This window comes from Lynx canadensis, chromosome B2 (genome assembly GCF_007474595.2).
Source record: "Lynx canadensis isolate LIC74 chromosome B2, mLynCan4.pri.v2, whole genome shotgun sequence".
Taxonomy (NCBI): Eukaryota; Metazoa; Chordata; class Mammalia; order Carnivora; family Felidae; genus Lynx; species Lynx canadensis.
In genome coordinates this window covers 120119732-120139553 of record NC_044307.1, presented here as the reverse complement: position 1 = coordinate 120139553, position 19822 = coordinate 120119732, and the positions used below count along the sequence as shown (strand labels likewise).

Sequence of the window (19822 nt, the reverse complement as noted above, 5' to 3'; positions counted from 1 at the left end):
CCATGTCCTTGGTTCTGTGCTAGGTACTGCTTGGTAGTTACACAGAGGCTGAATGTATAATCCATACTCTCCAGGAAACTATAGTAAGAAGGTAGGAGAAGTGTCCTTGACACAGGAAAGAATAAGATTGAATTAAATCATGCATACAAATACTCTAAACGTTCAGAAGGCCAGACATCATCAGCTTTTTGTCAGTCCTCGGACTCTGTAACAAAGCAGTGTGGATGTGAGAAAGGAGAAAACGTGTGGATTCTAGAATCGAGAGGGAAATGCATGGGTTTGACTCGCAGGTCGTCTCTTTAGCTCACTGCGTGCTCTCAGGTAAGTTGCTCTGGGATAATGCCCTGGTTTCTTCGTCTGCAGAGGGTGGTCACCATAACACTTCCCCTCTTAACCTCAAAACCTCTTGGCAGAGTTGGAAACACTGAGTACATTCTGTAAAGTGACTTAGATTTGTTAGTTTCTAATATATTTGTCTAGTGGCACAGAACTGCCTTTTGCTTACGGATATGATTCATCACTACTTACAGAGGCAAGAAGAGCAGGGGAAGGGAATGTTTTTTGAATTACTAAGTAGTCCTAAATACTTGTAGAATATTGCAATCAGAAGATTTACCAACCATGAGACTTTGGATAAGCCATTTACCTCTGTGCAATGTTATTTGCTGTTTCTTGCATGTGCCTTAATACCAGTGCCTAAGGCCTTCCCTTATGCTAATGAAAAGCCTTTCTCAGAAAAGAGGATGTTATATTTATATAGACTATGTGCCATATAATACTGTGTGTCATTCGCAGCAAATTTAATGGGAACTCGGCTTAAGGGACAAATGTAAAACTACAGGTTCAGAAATAAAAGCCCATGTTTCACAAAATGGGTCCTGGATTCATTTTTCAGCAAATGTTAACGGATAGGATACAAAGCCCTTAACTACTTACATTAATGCATTTTTTTCTTATTATTAATGCTAATAATTAAGTCGAATGAAATAAAAGTATTTGCTCTTAAGGGAGGTCAGTATATGTTCTAACTCTGTACGTAGGACATTTACCTGGTATCCCATCTGAGAATTCTTAGCTAGCTTTCCCGGCATATGCTTTTAGAGTAATACTCAGATATGTGGGCATGTATTTGAATATTTGGAGTTCTGTAGGATGATGGAAATTCTTTACTCCTAGCAAGAGGGGGTTTGGGGTACAGGCTGCAAGTCAGAGAGGAGGGGGTGGTTATACAAAATTTGGTTGCTTCAGGGGCAGAGGGTTGGTCGCTGGCATTTAAAATTCTATTATTACTTAAGAATACCACTTACAGAATAGATTTCTGAGCTTGTTGTTAAATCCTAAAATATCCTAAAGGTCGTCAAGTACTATGGAACATTTTACAAAAAAAAAATGAGCCTAAATAGACTGGCTGGCCCAGTCGGAGGAGCATGTGGTGACTCTTGATCTTGGGGTTGTGAGTTCGAGCCCCATGTTGGATGTAGAGATTACTTCAAAATGAAATCTTAAAAGAGAGAAGAGGAAGCTCTACTTGGAAAATAAATTCAAAATATCTATGTTGTAAAAAAATTCAGGTTGTATACGTTTTGAGACAGTTTTTAAAAAACAGTTTTCATTTGCAACTCATGCCAGTTTATAATAAAAGGTCAATTCATTTCTAGGGTAGAATTCATAGATCTAAAACTTACCTTAAGAAATTACCTAATTCCCATTCTCTTTTCCTTAGCAGAGATGATTTCTAGTAATTTAAGACAAATATATCTTCTTTCCATAGAATCAAAGACGCCTGTTTTGAAGAGCCATCAGCTAGGTGCCTATCTTTATTCTGTATTTTATGTCCCGCGAGTCACTGTATCAAAAAGCCTCAGTCCTTCTCTGAGACAAAAACCAAAAATACTTTCTCAGAAAAAAGAACATTGCTTTTATATTGTATTATATTATGTGTCGTTTGCAACAAGTTTTAAGAACATTGATAATAGTAATATGGCGAGAAATCAATTTTGTTGTCTGGGCTCTCATTTCAAACAAAGAAAAGTGTGTAATTGCAATTAAATGTTAATAGTGCTGCCCAACATACATTTTGTAGTTGTAATAACTATAAAACTAAGCAGATAAATGAAATATATCAGTGTCTGTGTGTGAATATATTTAATGTGAATGAGTAAACTTAAACATATTAATTCACTTAATTTAGATTTTAATCATATAATGATAAAAATTATTTACTACCAAAAATATGAAATAATAAGGTAAATAATTTCTAAAATTATGAACTAATAAAGGCAAATAATTTCATCCACAGGAATAATGGGATTATGATAAAAATTATTGGGGTTTCAGTTCAGTTGGGTTTCACATTTATTGATTTGTATTTTGGTTTTTGTGAAAAATGTTTAAAATTGTGATTTCAAAATATTGGTATTGTCAGATGACAGCATGCCACACTAGAAGACAGAAATGGAGATTATGAAAAAGAAAGCTCTTGGTAATTTATATCGAAACCCCACTCCTCATATGAGATCACCTCTGTGTCTCTCACTCTCGAGACCCACTGTCCAGCCCATATCTCCATATTTAAACATGACCCTATTTAAGCTTTGCCAAATACATAGCTTTACCCTAAATTTAAAATTTTTTAGAGAAAGTGATTCTTTCCGCTCTCTGTAGTCAATAGTAACATCATTATCACCTGATGGTGACAATTGGATATACTCTGCCAGAAGCTGAGGTTATCAACTGGTGTAACACACCCGTGTGTGTGTGTGTGTGTGTGTGTGTGTGTGTGTGTGTGTGTGTGTAGCTTTTGTCAGAGAATTCTCCTCATAGATAAACTAAACTCCTAACTCATCTGTTTAAGCATGATCTATCTTATTTGATTTAATAAATAATTGCTGACTGTCTATTATGTTAGGGTTAGGGTTAGACAAGAAAAACATCCAAGCTGACTCATCATCCCATCTCCGTCTTGCCTTCAAGGCCCACCTTTCTAATAGGGAGACAGTGAGCCTCATGGTAGCATAGGTGGGTTCTGCACTCTGGTGGGCCAGATTTGGATCCTTGCTTTCCATCATCAGGCATTTAACCATGGGTGAGTTATTTGTCACTCACATGTCAATTTTATCATTTAAATTTGCATGGTAACTTCCTTATGGAATTGTTTAGACTAAAGGTTAAATAGTAGTTAATAAAATTGTATTACCACTTACCACAATATCTGACACATAGAAAACTCTTAACAACCCCAACTATTATTATCAGGCCATTTATTTTCAATGTTGTTGTCTGAATGACTTTTCGTTGAAAACTGCTGTTTAGTAAAGAGACCCAGAAAAGCAAAGAGCATCATGCTGAAAGGTTGACCATTGCGGAGTTTTAAGAGAGGATTACCTTTACTTGTTGTGTGACCTCAGACAAATTATTTACTTCCTTGTGCCTCAGTTTTCTCGCCTGGAAAATGGGCATAATAGTCCTCAACTAATAGGGTTGTTACAACTATTAAGTGAATCAAAGGAGTTTAACATATGTAATTAGAACAATGCCTGGCACATAGTTTTAAATAAAGTAAATAAAATTATGTAGATCACTAGCAATAAACACAACTGCTCATCTATTGATCATCTTATTAGGTTTCTGGGTTGCTGAGGGATCCCAAGCCTGCCAATCCCTTCTAGAGAGTCAGAATTCCAAATAAAACCTAGATTCTCACTCTTCATGTAGGGAGGCCACCGTGAAAACTTTCTCCTGTGTAGAAATGTGAAGTGGAGATAAACAAAACACTATCATTATTCTATTCTATTCTATTCTATTCTATTCTATTCTATTCTATTCATCAATAGAATGAGATACTGTGCTGTCACTTGCTACTGAACAGAACATCTTTCTTGACTTGATATTAGATGCTGCTGTTTTTTTCCATTGGTGTCACTCATAAATCTGAATGATTTAATTTGGGGGAATGTTTCCTAGGACAAGAAAATCTAAGGATAATTGATATTGAATGACCATGAAATGTTCTTGAAGCCAGAGTACTGTATAGCCATGAAATAGTCCTCCAAAACTTTGATTTTCCTATCCTAGACATGTAGTATGAACATTTGGGTTTATGCACTATGTTAAATCAACATTGCTGTTCAGTTTCCCTATTGTGTTTATTTCTTGTTCTCCTCCTCTTTTTCTTTCTTCCTCTTCCTCTCTCCTCCTCCTCCTTCTTCCTCCTCGTCTCCTCCTCTTCTTTCTTCTTCTTAATATAAGAACACCATCACATGGGAAACTTTAGCATTAACATATTCTGAAATGTCAAGTGTGATAGAGGACTTCTATTTCTGAAAATGTGTAAGATTTCCAGGTTAAATTTAGTAAATTGTAGGAATTTTCACTGTCAAGCTACATGATTTGACTATTAGAATGCTCTCCTCTTTGTCAGTATATCGTCTTCCATTTTCTCCCCTGAAATCATATTTCAAAATATATTTTCATTGATGTGATTTTTTTCTTCCCTGATAGAATTGGTTTCTCATCAGGGTGCATTTCCACAGACTGTATGCTTTAGTTCTCATTTTTTTTCATGCCTTCACCTTCAGTTTCCCTCTGTTAGGTGGCAGACTAACAGGTGTTTGCTATTGACTATTAACCAAATAGTTGTATTTTCACTCATTTACATTACAATTCTTTGGAACGTTTTTGGCTTACCAATGTTCCCTTTTATTTATTTATTTATTTATTTTTACCAATTCAACCATATTTCACAAAGGCAAATCTTGGATATTTAGCTAGATCTATTTAGTATGTTGAAAGAAATTAACTTTCAAAGTATGCTTTTTGTGAAAGTACTTTGCATTCGTTTTAAATACATGGCAGCACTATATTTGGTTATTAAATTCTTAATACCAATGCATTACTACTGGCACCTGTGGATTTTGTCACCCATTGACAAAATGGATAATTCTTTATCTTGTAGAAAAATTATGCTGTAAAATCATAAGAATCATCCTTTTCTTTGGGAATTTGTCATCTAGAGTTTGTAATTATTAACATAATTATATATATTATATGTAATATATATACATGTATCAGTGGATCTGAAAGTTTATATGTATCTTTTATCCAAGAGATGAAGAATACTTGGCCATTTACTGTGGCTGAAATTATAACTTTGTACAGAAAAAAAAAAGTGAATAGAGCACTGCTCCTGTCAATGATAAGTTGATTCAAATTAGCACATTTTTAAAGCTTGCTGACTTAGAATGTTCAGTGTTGCAAAGTTCTTTCTCGATCTTCTTGAGTTACATCTACTTCACAGAAACATTGGAGATTGTCTAACTACTTGGGTGTTCTTAATAGCCACTTGAGAGTACAAGGTAATTGAATTCACTTTGAAAGCATGCTTTTTCATGGAAGTGATTTATTGCTAACTCTGTCACTAATTAGCTTTCTGACCCTAGAGAAAGTACTTAACCTCACCCTGGTCCTCAGATTCCTTGTCTGTAAGATAAAGGGATTGGGCCCGATGATTCCAAATGGCTCTTTTTACTTCTAAATATCTATGACTTGCTAAAACTAAAAGTGAAATATGTGCTGGGGTTTGGATGCCCTGTGGTCTGAATTCCTGATACGCTTGCTTCTTACTATCCCTAGGCGTACCTGGGTAAAAATGCTTAGGACACCACGATTTCCCTTGAGGTTTAAAAGCCCCTTTCTTTAATCCCTTGGACCTGGGCTCCTCTAGCATGTATTTTGAAGCCTAGATTTCCATCTGTAAAGGGGATAATAATAGTACTTGTCTCAAATGGTAACTGCCATCATCAAATGAAATAATATCCATAGAGCTCTTATATGTTTGGCATATATTAGGTAGCTCATAAATACCGGCTGTATTTCCAATTTACATTGGATTTCAGATACCTCTAAATCTTGGAAAATAATCTAAATGAAATAAATCGAAGTTAACAAATAAATAAGTAAATAAATAAGTAAATAGATAAGTAAGGAAAGAAGGAAAAAAAAGGAAGAAAGAAAGAAACAAAGAAAGAAAGGGAAGAAAGAAGGAGAGAAAGAAAGAGGACAAGGAAGAAAGAAAAAAAGGAAAGGGAAGAAAAAGTAAAGAAAGGAAAGGAAGAAAGAAAGAGAAATAAATCTAAATCCAAATCCAAATCTAAATCTAAATCTAAATCCAAATCTAAATCAGAATCTTGGACAGAATGCAAATTTTAAATAAGGATAGGACCTAAGAGTGCCAAGGCAAGCAAGGCTGACCGGTTGATACAGTGCGTAGTATGGGCTCTGGAGATAGGTAGGGATTGTATTCCAACTCTGCTTTTCATTAGCTTGATGACCTTGGACAAACTCAACTCTCAGAGTTTATAGCTTTACTCGTAAAGCAGGAAAAATGATTTCCAGTGAAGATGTAATGAGTACCAGTGAAAACACCTGTTGCGTAAAGGGGTCATAATTTTTCGTTTTTTTCTCTTGATGGGGATTATAGAGACAGACGACTCAAACTTCATCCACTATTTTCTCATACTTATCAGGGCTGCACTGAAACCACAGTAGGAAGTCAGTTTTTATTTTATTTTGAAGAAAAGATTCCCTGGGAATTAGATTTCATAGCTTGCTCTCATTATTCTAACCGAAATGAAATTTAACCTAATTTCCTCCTGTTCTTGTCTGAGTAAGGATAAAAGCCAGCTGGTGACTATCCTCTGGGAAATATTCTTTCACATTCTTAGGTCACCCATTAGCCTTCCTTAAGTTGGTCTTAAATAATACCATTTTCAACAGACAGACAGAAAGAGATATTTATTTTTCTTTATTACTCTTCTATTGCCCAACTCTAATCTCAGTCTAGGACATCTTTTTAAAGTAGTCTAAAACATTGGATGACAAAATTGAAAAGCATTAGCACATTTATTGATAATTATTGGCCATAAAAGTTGGTAAATCATTTATGAGCAGCATTTTTATCAAAAGCACTAACTTCATACTAAGATATTTATGTTGGATTCTAGGTGTTGATGGCAAAGTAGGTTTCAGAAGAAGTATGGGAATATTAAGATAGGAATGACTTTTACTTAAATGCAGGGAGATATGCAGGCAATATGTTTATCTGTTTCTTACTACTTTAAATAGCTTCTCTTGTTAGATGTTCACAGCCTCCCACAAGGCAAGTTGAATTACCACCACTTTCCAGATGAACCCACTGAGGCATAGCTTGCATAAGTAACTTGCTTAACCCTATACACAAATTCTGTGACACAGAGCGAAGACTGAGCACAGATCTTCCTAGCAAAAGTAGTGGACCTTTCTCCATGCAATTCTACTAGCCCAAGCCTTCTAGCTGGTATATGTTGCAGTGACAAATAATTTGGGTGAGAGATGTCGGATAGCTTGTATCAGGCCACAGGGCCTTTGAGTCACTTTCTCAGAGCCAAGGCTGCTTTGAATCCTTACAGGATTGGTGCATAGGCCGAGGGCTATGTGAATAATCCCATCAGAACCCGCCAGAGATACCAGTTCAAAGATCCTGGGAATTGATTTAGACCTACTTGGGCAGCATTTTGAGCACACAGAACTCTGCTCTTTTCACACGTGGGGTTTAGAAATGCTCCTTAACAGGAAATGCCACATATAAAATGTCATTTTTGATTTAGGAAGTTATTTAAATAAGACGAGTTAAGATGATTAGGTGAAAGATTATGCACATGCTATAAAAAGGCGCACAGTGTTAAATCTCACAGATGATGTTAGGGAGATAGGAACTGGAAATAATTTCACTGAAAAGAATGGCCTGCTAATCTTATGGGACACATCTTGTAGCATAAGGATCATTGAGAAGAAGACCATAGCCTCCTGTTTGAGCAGTTACAGTCCTTTTTGGAGTTAAGTGAAAATAACGGTAATGACCTATTTTATTCCCCTTCACTATAACTGTCTATAAAAAGGGACTTGTGGAAAGAAATATTAACATTTTATTTATTTTTTAAAGTTTATTTTTATTTTGAGGGGGAGAGAGAGAGAGAGAGCAGTGGAAGGGCAGAGAGCAAGGGAGAGAGAGAGAGAATCCCAAGTAGGCTCCACACTGTCAGTGCAGAGCCCGATTTGAGGTTCAGTCTCACGAACCATGAGATCATAACCTGAGCCAAAATCGAGAGTCAGATGCTCAACCAACTAAGCCCCCCAGGTGCCCCGAAGTACTAACATTTTAATTTGGAAGTTCAATTTATGGCAAAATACCCAGAGAAAAGTACCCTAAAAACAAGAAGAGCTCCATTGTTGGAGAAAGAGCCAGAAGTACTGGCATCTCAGTGTGGCCTATGAACCAGCTGAGAGCACGGTTTTCATCCTACACTAGCCCTCGCTCAGCCAAAAGTTAATGTGGCCACACCACAGCCGTTCCAGAGATTCATTCAGATTAATAACAATTCAAAGACTGTAAATCTGTGTAACTGAGAGGTTGTTCTAAGTAGTCTTGTTAGCTCTTAAATTCTATGACTTTAGTCAAATATTGGAATTAAGAAAAACAGAAATTTATACAACAAACCTATACATTTGATATATGTGTAAAATTTATAAGATAAACTGTGATAAAAGGTTGTCCTAAAAAGTCGTGAAAGAAATGATAATTTGTGTGTGTGTTCCCACGGGATATAATATGCCAATTTTATTTTGGTGTCTGTTTTCAATGTAAAAAATTATATACTTACAAAACAGGATGACGTCCATTATTTGCTTTTTGATTGCAACAATGACTTTTTTTATGGTTTTTATGAAGGGGACTTCTAGTAATTAGCAGAAAAAGGTTATGTATGTGGTAGGATCTCACTTTAAATAAATGAGATATCTACTATTCGAGTTTATAAAACTCATAAATCAAAGGTTAGTTTTATATAATCCTAATCAAGTTATAAAGGACTGCATAGATGTGTTATTTAATATCAAGCTTCTCTTGGAGCATTTAAAATGAATGTTTTATTTTTGCTTTATTTTTTTTAAATGTTTATTTATTTTTGAGTGAGAGAAAGATAGAGTGTGAGCAGGAGAGGGGCAGAGAGGCCCAATGCAGGGCTCGAACTCTTGGAGCACGAGACCATGACCTGAGCCAAATTGGGCACTTAACCGACTGAGCCACCCAGGCGCTCCCAAATGAATGTATTTCTATATCAAAAATTTAGATTAGGGTCGCCTGGGTGACTTAGTCGGTTGAGTGTCTGACTTCAGCTCAGGTCATGGTCTCACAGCCTGTGGGTTCAAACCCTGTCGGGCTCTGTGCTGACAGCTCAGAGCCTGGAGGCTGATTCGGATTCTGTGTCCCCCTCCCTCTCTCTCTCTCTCTCTCTCTCTCTCTCAAAAACAAACATTAAAAAAATTTTTAAAAATTTAAAAATTTGGAGTATACAAAAAGCTTAATAATGTATCTGTTTTATAAAGAAAAATTTACTCTCATGTATCAAAAACATTATGGTTGAATCTTGCTTCCTTGAATCACTGTACTTTTCTTGATTCATAACCTGGGATGAATCATCTTGATAGAATCTTTAGGGATGGAGCCCCTTATGTTGGTGGTGGTGGTTGCTGTCCTTTGGAAAGGTCCCCAAGTGATCTTGATACAAGCTCCTTGAGCGAGAATCGTTGTTTTACGTTTATTAAAACTTCCCAGCAGATTGGGAAAGACTGTTTTTAGGTTATATTTTCTAGCACCTAGTAAAAGGTTCTTCATGTTAAGTAGCATCAGTACTCATTTTTATAGTAATATGCTGTTTTATTCAACAAATATTGTAAAAACTGAACTCACACCGAGCATCTCCTATCAAAATACACTGCTAGCTGTCTGCATATGAAAAAAATTTAAGCAGTTTATGAGATAAGTCATTCCTTGATGCATTGCATATTTCTTCATGGAAGCAGAGAGGCAAAAACACCAGCTGTTTCCTGGAACCACAGCTGACTTTCATTATAAAATTTCAACATGAACTAATTCAGATATAAGGGATACTTTCTTCTATGAAGGGAGAAGATTTATGACCTAGTGAAATATATACATCGAAGTAAACTCTATACATTAATGTTTATAATGTAATGGCTTCATTTTAGAAACTGTATACTGAAGGCGACCTTGCTGACTCTAAATGCATTCCATTACCAATAAAGAGCGATCTGTTTATCGCTGAAATCTCACAGAATTGGTCTATGTGGGACTTTAAATATTAAGTAAGGGCAAGACCATGTAAATAACTGTTAATGATTATGTAAATGCTGCCTAGTGCCTCTCAGGCTTTAGCTTGGCATGAGGAAGTCCTGAGAATATAGGAGAGGCCTTCTGTGGTATGTTTCAGAAATCAGTGTATTTAATATATTATGTATCATAATCAGCTGGAGACATCCCTTTGCACTACCCTCCCAATTGCAAAGAAGAATCAGAGTGTCTAATGAGCGCCTGCTTTGGACAGCACTCAGTACTATGTCTTTTTTTTTTTTTTTTTTTTGAAGAAACATTTCCCAGATGATATGTTGCCTCAGCTAAGTCTTTTTTTTTAATGTTTATTTATTTATTTTGAGAGCAAACGAGCGGAAGAGGGACAGTGAGAGAGGGAGAGAGAGAACCCAAGAAGGCTGTGCGCTGTCAGCCCAGAGCTGGGTGCTGGGCTCGATCCCATGGATCGTGAGATCATGACCTGAGCCGAAAACAAGAGTTGGAGGCTTAACTGACTGAACCACACAGGTGCCCCCGTACTACGTCTTTTGTCAGATAGAAGGCAATATAAGACATAGTCTTTCACCCCAAGGACCTCCCAGTTTAGATGGGGAGAAGACATGCACATCTGAATAACCGAGAAACCCGAACGGTGGAAAGTGAACGTTGCTGTCAAAGTACATAGTATAGGCAGAAGAAAGGAGTGAAGGTCTGAGCACCATCTCAAGCCATATGGAGAGAACAATTTGGGGAAAGTACAACTAAATGGATCTTAGGGAAGTAGGGATGTGTGGTGAGGATGCCTAGGACACAAACTCTGTTCCCATGCTTAAGCACGTGATAAAACTGAGAGCATTGTCCATTTTGTGGATCACTAATCATCAGAAAAAAACTAGGAAGTAGGTAGTATTAATATCCTCGTTTTACAGAGGAAGACACTGAAGCCCAGAGAAGTTAAGTAACTTGCGCATTGTCGGTAAGTTTCCTGTTTGTATACTTCTCCCCGAAGAAGACAGTATATTTTTTTAAATAAACATGTATGAGCACTTTTGCTAGTTTAGCCTCAAAACATGACTTTTAGGTTTGCAGAGAGCAGCATTCATTGGCTCAAAAGTAAGGCTCTTGTTTCAGCGTTAGAATTCCCAAGTATTACACATTTGTCTGTGCGGAAGCTCCATCTGGTCCCACATGTGGTAGAGAATACAGGATGCTGAAACCAACATCTGCCTGTGCTACAGCCAGCTCACAGCTGCTGCCTAACATTGAAATCCATCCTCGAGTCGTGTCAGATTAGAATGCAGAATCTCTCCAGTTACTTGTTGTCGGGGTAACTGCATTTTCTGATCGGAGAATGCCTGAATCGTACCAAAGCCCCTAGTGTGAAACACTGAAAGGAACTGCAGACCGTGGCCTTTAGTACCTAAATGGGGTCACTGATTTTTATCTTGAATGATACCATTGTGTGGCTTTATCCCCAGACATGAACTTACCAGTCTCACTTAATGTGAAAACTCTGGCAAGTTGCGTCATAGTCTCCGAAATAGAAATCAAGGCTACCTCTTCATTGCACAATGTGCTGTAACCATTTAGTTCTTGAAAGAAAAGCTGCAGGCTCTTCCTGGGAAGAGAGTGATGGCCTTTCAGTTCCTGTGGAAATGAAGAGGACTTCCCTAGAGCTGCAGTCACTGTAGAGTGATTGACTGTTGAGTTTGTTGGACCTCTGTTCCCATTGTCAATGTCAGTTACGTGTTGTTAATAACTTAAATGTATGTAATGTATGTGAGCTTCTTCGTGGGAGTTTATATCATTTAGTTTTTCATTTTATTGGACTATAAGCCTAATGAAGATCTCAAGAGATAATTTACTTATGGTCTAAGATTTAAAAAAAATGCTGCTTTAAAACCACCCTGAAAGACATTTTATGGACTAATTTTTTTCTTCTTCAGCTTGAATTAATAATCATATGAAATTCATATGTGACATGACATGCTCAGGGAATGGCCTTTCACAATCCTGAAAAGAGACCACAACCATTAAATTTTATAACCCTTATCATTTGAAGACATTTTTTTTTTCATTTGCAGAAAATGAAGTCTAGTGAATAAAACTGCTTTTCTCTTCCAGTTAACTAATTGAAACTAGGCTTCAAATTTAGATGATGATATTTATAATTATTAAAATTTTCCACTTTCTAAACTCATCTTTATGAATAAAATTGGGTATGTCCTTCACAATAGCTGGTTTTAACTTCATGACTTCAAGGCAAAACTGGTCCTTTTGGATGGAAACTGAACATCGTTGTTTCACATTATGACAATCAGGACCATGTTATTTGCTTTTTTCTTACATTTTATCTTGGTAAGACTATATACACATATGCAGAATGGAAATAACAATTCCTGTCTTCTCAAGATTACTCTGAAAGTGCTTTAAAAACATTGAATTTTAGAAAACAAATATTTGTTGATTACTCATTATGTAATAGACACTGCTTTATTTATGCCATTTTGCAGATGAGGAAACTGAGGCTCAGGAAAAATCGTGTTTTACTTAACGTCATAGTGTACTTAGTATTACAAAACATCATTCACGTAGTCTTGCAGTGGGAACTTGTACAATTCATTTAATTTATATGAGCCTAAGTTTGGAGGTGCCTGTTTGCCTGGTCACCTAGAGCTGTTTTCAAATCCTGGCTCATTTACCACTCATGTGAACTTGGGTAATTTCAACAGAACTCGGAATTTTAGTTTCTTCACTGGCAAAATGGAGATCCTGCCTATTTAGAAGATGGCTGGGAAAATTATCTGAAGATGTTTTTATAAAGCATCTGAAGCATGGTAGATGTGAAATACTGTCATTCTGCAGTCACTTTCTTTTTACTCTAACATTCTAAACCTGTTTACTTTTGGCAACATTTTATTTCATGGTTGCAGAAAGTGAAGTCTAGGGGAAAAACTCTGCTTATCTCCTCTAGTTAATTAATTGAAACTAGAATTCAAATTTAGGTCATAAATTCCAAATTGCTATTACTTGTCTATTTTTTTTTCAACATATGAAATAGAAAACAATTTCAAGATAAAAAAAATATAGCCAGATATATATCCCTTTCTGCTCTGTCATTTTAATAATCTATAATGAAATAACTTTTAAAGCTTTTCCAAACTTTAAAAATTACTTAGATATAATTATCCAGTAATTTAGAGCAGTCGTGAAACTCATTTTGATTTCATTGACTTTTTTGAGACATTAAAAAGGGAAAGCATTGAAATAGATTTGTTTATATCCAACTGGGTTTCATATGGTATGTTAGTTTTTTTTTTTTTTTATATCTTGGATTTCACTATTTTACTATCTTTGCTTTTTATTTCTATATTCACTTTTAAGATATAAAGCTTAGTTCTTTTAAGAGTGAGCCTGCCAGATACATTTTATTTGTTATGTAAGGCAAGGTCTTATTGCAAGAGGTTGTAAGATTTACAACTGAATTAAATTTGCAAGGTTAGCGAGCTCAGTTCTTTTTTTAATGATAAACAGGAAATGTCAGTACTGAGTAATATTTTCCACTCATATAGCAAATAAAATTTTCCAACAGATTGTTGGTTCAGTCACATTATTTCAAAGCATATTTATTCCAAGTTGCTAAAAGATATTTTATGGAATAATTTATGTGTTCCTCAGCTTGAATTAATAATCATATGAAATTCATATGTAATATGAGGTGCTCCTCTAATAATCCTGAAAAGAGATCACAACTGTTAAATTTTTATCCCTCATTGTCTGAAAGGTTAAGGAGTTTATACTGTGCACTAATTTCTTTTTTTTTTTTTTAATGTTTATTTATTTTTGACAGAGAAAGATAAGGCATGAACGGGGGAGGGGCAGACAGAGAGGGAGGTACAGAATCCGAAGCAGGCTCCAGGCTCTGAGCTGTCAGCACAGACCCCAACGCAGGACTTGAACCCATGAACCATGAGATCATGACCTGAGCCGAAGTCGGACGCTCAACCGACTGAGCCACCCAGGCGCCCCAAGACCGTACACTATTTCTTAAGGGAACGCTTAGCCTTTTCTCTCCTGTTTTTTTGTTTTGTTTTGTTTTTTGAGTTTATTTATTTTGAGAGAGAGAAAGCACACTTGAGTGTGCATGCAGGGGGAGAGAGAGAGGGAGAGAGAATCCCAAGCAGGCTCCTTGCTGTCAGAAGGGAGCCCGAGGTGGGGGCTCAATCCCGCAGAATGAACTGTGAGATCATGACCTGAGCCTAAACCAAGAGTCAGACGCTTAACCAACTGAGCCACCCGGATGCCCATTTTTTCTCCTTTTTTTAATCCATTTTGTACGAAGCCTGTGTCTACCTGCACTGATTTGACATAAGATTTGAAAACTGTATTTATTAAGTGACTTGGTGTTCTTTTTTAAAAAATTTAAATGCCGGGGGCTCCTGGATGGCTCAGTCGGTTGAGCGTCCAACTTTGGCCCAGGTCATGATTTCACGGCTTGTGAGTTCGAGCCCTGCGTCAGGCTCTGTGCTGACAGCTCGGAGCCTGGAGGCTGCTTCGGATTCTATGTCTCCCTCTTTCTTTGCCCCCTCTCGGACTCTCTCTCTCTCTTTCTCCCCCCCTCTCAAAAATAAATAAACATTAGAAAAAAATTAAGAAAAAAATTAAATGCTGGAAATTTACAAAAGTATTATCTAACGTGTAATTGTTTCATTTTTAATGTGACATATGCTTATTACAACAGGAAAAAAAGGTGAAATGTGTATAATAGTGGTGTCCCCATTTCTCTAAAATCCAGCTTGGAGGTGCCCAATGTTAACACATTTATTTGGGTCCTTCTATAATCTATGTTCAAGAAAACCCTTACAAAATTATATAGGATTTTACTGAGTTAATCACCCTTCTTTTTTTAAAAAAAATGTAGGATCACTGTCCATATTACTTTGAAATTTGTTTTTTCAAATTGCCACCCATAGAAGTGCAGCTCAAAACATAATAACACCTTTATTATAATATCTGCATAATGAAATCCCCTAATATGTACAAACCACATTTTTTTTTTTGGCAGCCGGCTGTAGCTGATTCACTTTCAAGGTGATTTAATGTTTTTGCTGCTGGAAACAATGCTTTAATAAATATTCTTTTATATGTATCCTTAGCGGTTTCATTTCTGTAGGAAAGATTTCTAAATGCATTGAGTTAAGGTTATATGCATTCAAAAATTTAATATATTTGTCAGATTACCTTCTAAAATTTACACACTAGCAATGTGTGAATATTTCTTCACTTCCTTTCAAGCCTGAGTATTGCCGTCTTTTAAACTTATTGTCTACCGATGGGTGAAAACTGATGTTTATGATTGTTTTCACTTGCTTTTCTCAGACTACCAGTGAGACTGATGCTCTTTTTATTTATATTTCCTCTTCGGTGAATTTCCTGTTCAACCTAAACATTTTTTAAAAACTCTTTTATTGAGTTACATACATAAAAATTCACAAAACACTGGTATACAACTCATTGGATTTTCATAAGGTGAACTAACTCATGGAATCAGAATTAAGATCAAGAAATAGAACACTACCAGTCCACCAAAAGTGGCCCTCAATATCCCTTCTAGGTAACTACCTGTCTCTGGACCTAACCCCATTCTGACTTTGATCTCTACTTGTTACTTTTGCCTGTTTTAAACTTTATGAACCTTAGACTCTTTTGTGTCTGGCTTCTCTTGCTCAGCAGAATGTGTGAGTCTACCATGCTTTTGTGTGTCAAAAAAATGTGTTCATTTCCATCTTTTATAGAGTTTAATTATCTGAATATACCAGAATTTTTTATTCATTTTGTATCAGCCATTACTGTGCACCGAACCACCCAACGTTCAAAGCCTTTAAATACATACACACATATTGCAGTTTACAGATCGACCAGGGGGTTCTTCTGTTTGTCGCTTTGCTTACTCCTATGTCTGTAACCAGCTTGGGTTGTGTAGGCTGGTTCTTGAATGGTGGCTGGGCTTTCTCGTATGGTTGGGAGTCAGCAGTTTGTAGGTGGGGCTAGGAGTCCTCAGCTGAGAAGTGGGTTCTCCTTTATAGTATGGAGCATGTTCTGCAGATGTCTAGATTAAACTTGTTCAGATGGTGGTGGCAAGGTTCCAAATGAGAGAGAAGAAACTCTAAAAGCCATTTAAAGCCTGGTCTTGGGACTGGCACACCAGTACTCTTGCCCCAAGAAGGAGTTCTAACTCAGATACAAGACAGTTTTCCATAATAGTTCATTCTTTCTATTGTTGGATAGCATTCCATTGTATGGATATAGCACAACTGGTTTATCCATTCACTTGATGGATATTTGTGTGTCTTTATTTTGGAGCTATGACCATTAAAGTTGCCGTGAACATTTGGGTACAACTTTTTCTATGAACACATGCTCTCTTTTCCCTTGGATGTAAACCTTGGAGTGGAATGACTGGGTTGTATGCAATGCAATGTGTTTAACACTTTTTTTAAAAATTTTTTTTAACGTTTATTTATTTTTGAGACAGAGAGAGACAGAGCATGAACAACGGGGGAGGGTCAGAGAGAGGGAGACACAGAATCTGAAACAGGCTTCAGGCTCTGAGCTGTCAGCACAGAGCCCGACGCGGGGCTCAAACTTACGGACCGTGAGATCATGACCTGAGCTGAAGTCGGCCGCTTAACCGACTGAGCCACCCAGGCGCCCCTGTGTTTAACACTTTTAAAGGCTGTCAGACCCAGACAGTTTTCCCCAGTGTTGCACTGTTTTATATTCACAGCAAAAATAAGTGAGTTTCAGGTGCTCCATATATTTACCGTCGCTTGGAATAGTCAGTCTTTTAAAATTTTAGTCATTTTAATGGTTGTATCTCATTGTGGTTTAAATTTGCATTTCCCTACTGACCAAGGAGGTTGAGCACCTTTTCGTGTGCTTATTTACCGTTCCTCTATTTGCTTTGGTGAAACGCCTCTTCAAATCTTTGTCCATTTTTAAGATTGGATGTTTGTTTTCTTATTATTGAGCCTTGAGTATGCTTTAATATCCTGGATACAATTTGTTTACCACATATTTGATCTGCAGATGTTTTGTCTTAATCTGTGGTTTGTCTTTTCACGATTAACAGTATTTCTGGAGAACAGAAGTTCTTAATTTTGGCCAAGTCTAGTCTACTTTAAAAATTTTATGATTATGCTTTTGGCTTTATAAGACATTTTTGCCTAACTCTAGGACATGAATATTTAGTTTGATTTTTCTAAGCAGTGTTTTTAGTTTTTAACGTAGGGTTTGTATACAGCTTTTGTCAAATTCATTCCTAAATATCTAATATTTTGATGGTATTTTCGATGGTATTCACCTTCACATTTCATTTTCTGATTATCTGTCACCAATGTGTACAAATGAATTTTGTATGTGGATCTTCTGGCCCTTAAATGTGCGAAACACACCTATGAGTTCTAGCAGCATTGCTAGAATTCAGTTGGATTTGCTGCAGGGATCATCATGCCATTTCAGAATAAAGACAGTTTTACTTCTTCCTTTCTGATCTGATGCCTTTTCTTCTTTCTTTTTAAAATTTTGTCTTTATTGCATTGTATAGAACCTCCAGTATAATGATGAATAGGAATGGTGAGAGTGGATTCCTTGCCTTTTCCTTCCCTTAGGATAAAAGTATTCAGTCTTTCATCTTTAGGTATGCTGTTAGTTATAGGCTTTTCGGTTATTCCCCTCTTATGGTGACTCCAATTGTAAGTATATCAGGCTGTTTCAAGTTATCCTGCAACTCATTTGCATTTCATTTTTTTAGCCTGCTTTGATTTTGGGTAGTTTTATTATTCTGTCTTCAAATTTACCAATCTTTTCTTCTTTATGATCTACTCTGCTCTTAATACTATACACTGTATTTCTCACCTCAATCATTGCAGTTTTAATCTCTAAAATTTAGATTTAAGTATTTTAAAAGTATCTTCCATGTCTATATTTAACATATTCAGTCTTTGATCTATCTTTGGGAACATATAAAATATAGTTATAATATCTGCTTCTTTCTTTTGCATGAGTTCTGGGTTAATTTGGTTTGAATTTTGTCATTATGGGTTTTATTTTTCTAATTCTTTGTGTAACTAGTAATCTTTTGTTGGATGCCAGACATTTTTAATTTACCTTACTGGATGTTGGTTATGTTTGCACTTCTGTAAATAGTTTTGAGCTTTGTTCTGGGACGTAGTTAAGTTACTTGAAATCAGACCTTTCAGATCTTATTTATGAGCTTTGTTAGATCCTCATTTTACCCACTGCAAGGCAAGCCCTTCTGAGTACTTTTACCTAATGCTGTATGAATTACAAGATTTTCCACTGTGTTGGGGAAAGGCTCTATTCTCTGCATTGTGATATTTCCATCATGGTTTCTTTTAATCCTTTAGAATAATTTTTACCTGGTCTTGGGTAGGATTTTTTAGGGTGATTTTACCTGTTGTAAAAGGATCAGTATTCAGTAACTCACCTGAAGCAGACTTTATGTAGGTGTCCTGAGTTATCTCTCTGTGCATCTCTTCCCTTCCCATATTATATTCTGTGAACTGTAACCTACTTGGCCTCATTGGGCCAATTCAATCTCCACAACTCAAGGAGAATGGCAGGTCCTGCTTGAGTTTCACTTTCCTATGCAACAGCCTGAAAAATCTCTCTATAGACAGCCATCTGAACAACCCACAGGACTAACCTCACTTGTTTCTTGTTTCTCAGAGATCAGTGTCCTTCTCTGCCTGATATCAGTCCACTTCCTTAAGACAATGCCCAACATCATTACTGATTAAGGAAGTGTAAATTAAAATCACACTGGGATACCACCTTTAAGAATTGCCATATGGAAGTTAAAGGGTTGGCAAGATGTGGAACAACTGGAACTCTAATATACTGCCGATGGGAATATAAAGTGGTACGCCACATTGAAAAATCATTTGGCAGTTTCTTAAATAATAAACATACATTGTCATTTACTTTAGCTATTCTGCTGTTAGCTGTGTATCCAAGAGTCATGGAAGCGTATGATCATACAAAGACTTGTCAAAGAGTTTTTGTAGCACCTTACTTTATAATAGCTAAGAAATGGAAACAATCCAAATGTGTATTAATCGGTGAATGGATAAACAAATCATGGCGTATATGTACAGTGGAATACTACTCCGTAATTAAAATGGATGAACTATTGATACATAAAACCAACGTAGATTAACCTGAAAATAATTATGCTGAATGAAAGAAGCCAGAAAAAAATGACTACATATAATATGATTCTAGTTTTTATAAATTCTAAAAAATTCAAGTAATCTATAGTGACAGGAAGCCATGGAGTGGTTTCCAGGGATGAGAATGAAGCAAGGTGGGAAGACAATGAGGGGTTGGCAAGGGCCCTGGGGAAACTTTGGGGGATAATGTGCATATTCATTATCTAGCTTGTGGTTTTATGAGTATGTACATATGTCAAAACAACAAATTTTATACTTTAAATATGTGCAGCTTAGTGTATGTCAAATTATACCTTTTTTTAAAAAAAAAGTGTTTATTGTTGAGAGAGAGTGTGAGCAGGGGAGGGTTTAAGAGGTAGAGGGAGACAGAGGATCCCAAGCTGGC

At 36.4% G+C, this 19822-nt stretch overlaps 1 protein-coding gene across 1 annotated transcript in view; it reads left to right on the top strand.

Moving 5' to 3' along the window:
- Positions 1 to 19822, top strand: part of MOXD1 (monooxygenase DBH like 1) — a 91864-nt gene that overhangs the window by 25950 nt on the left and 46092 nt on the right. The gene's annotated exons all lie outside the window — the stretch shown is intronic.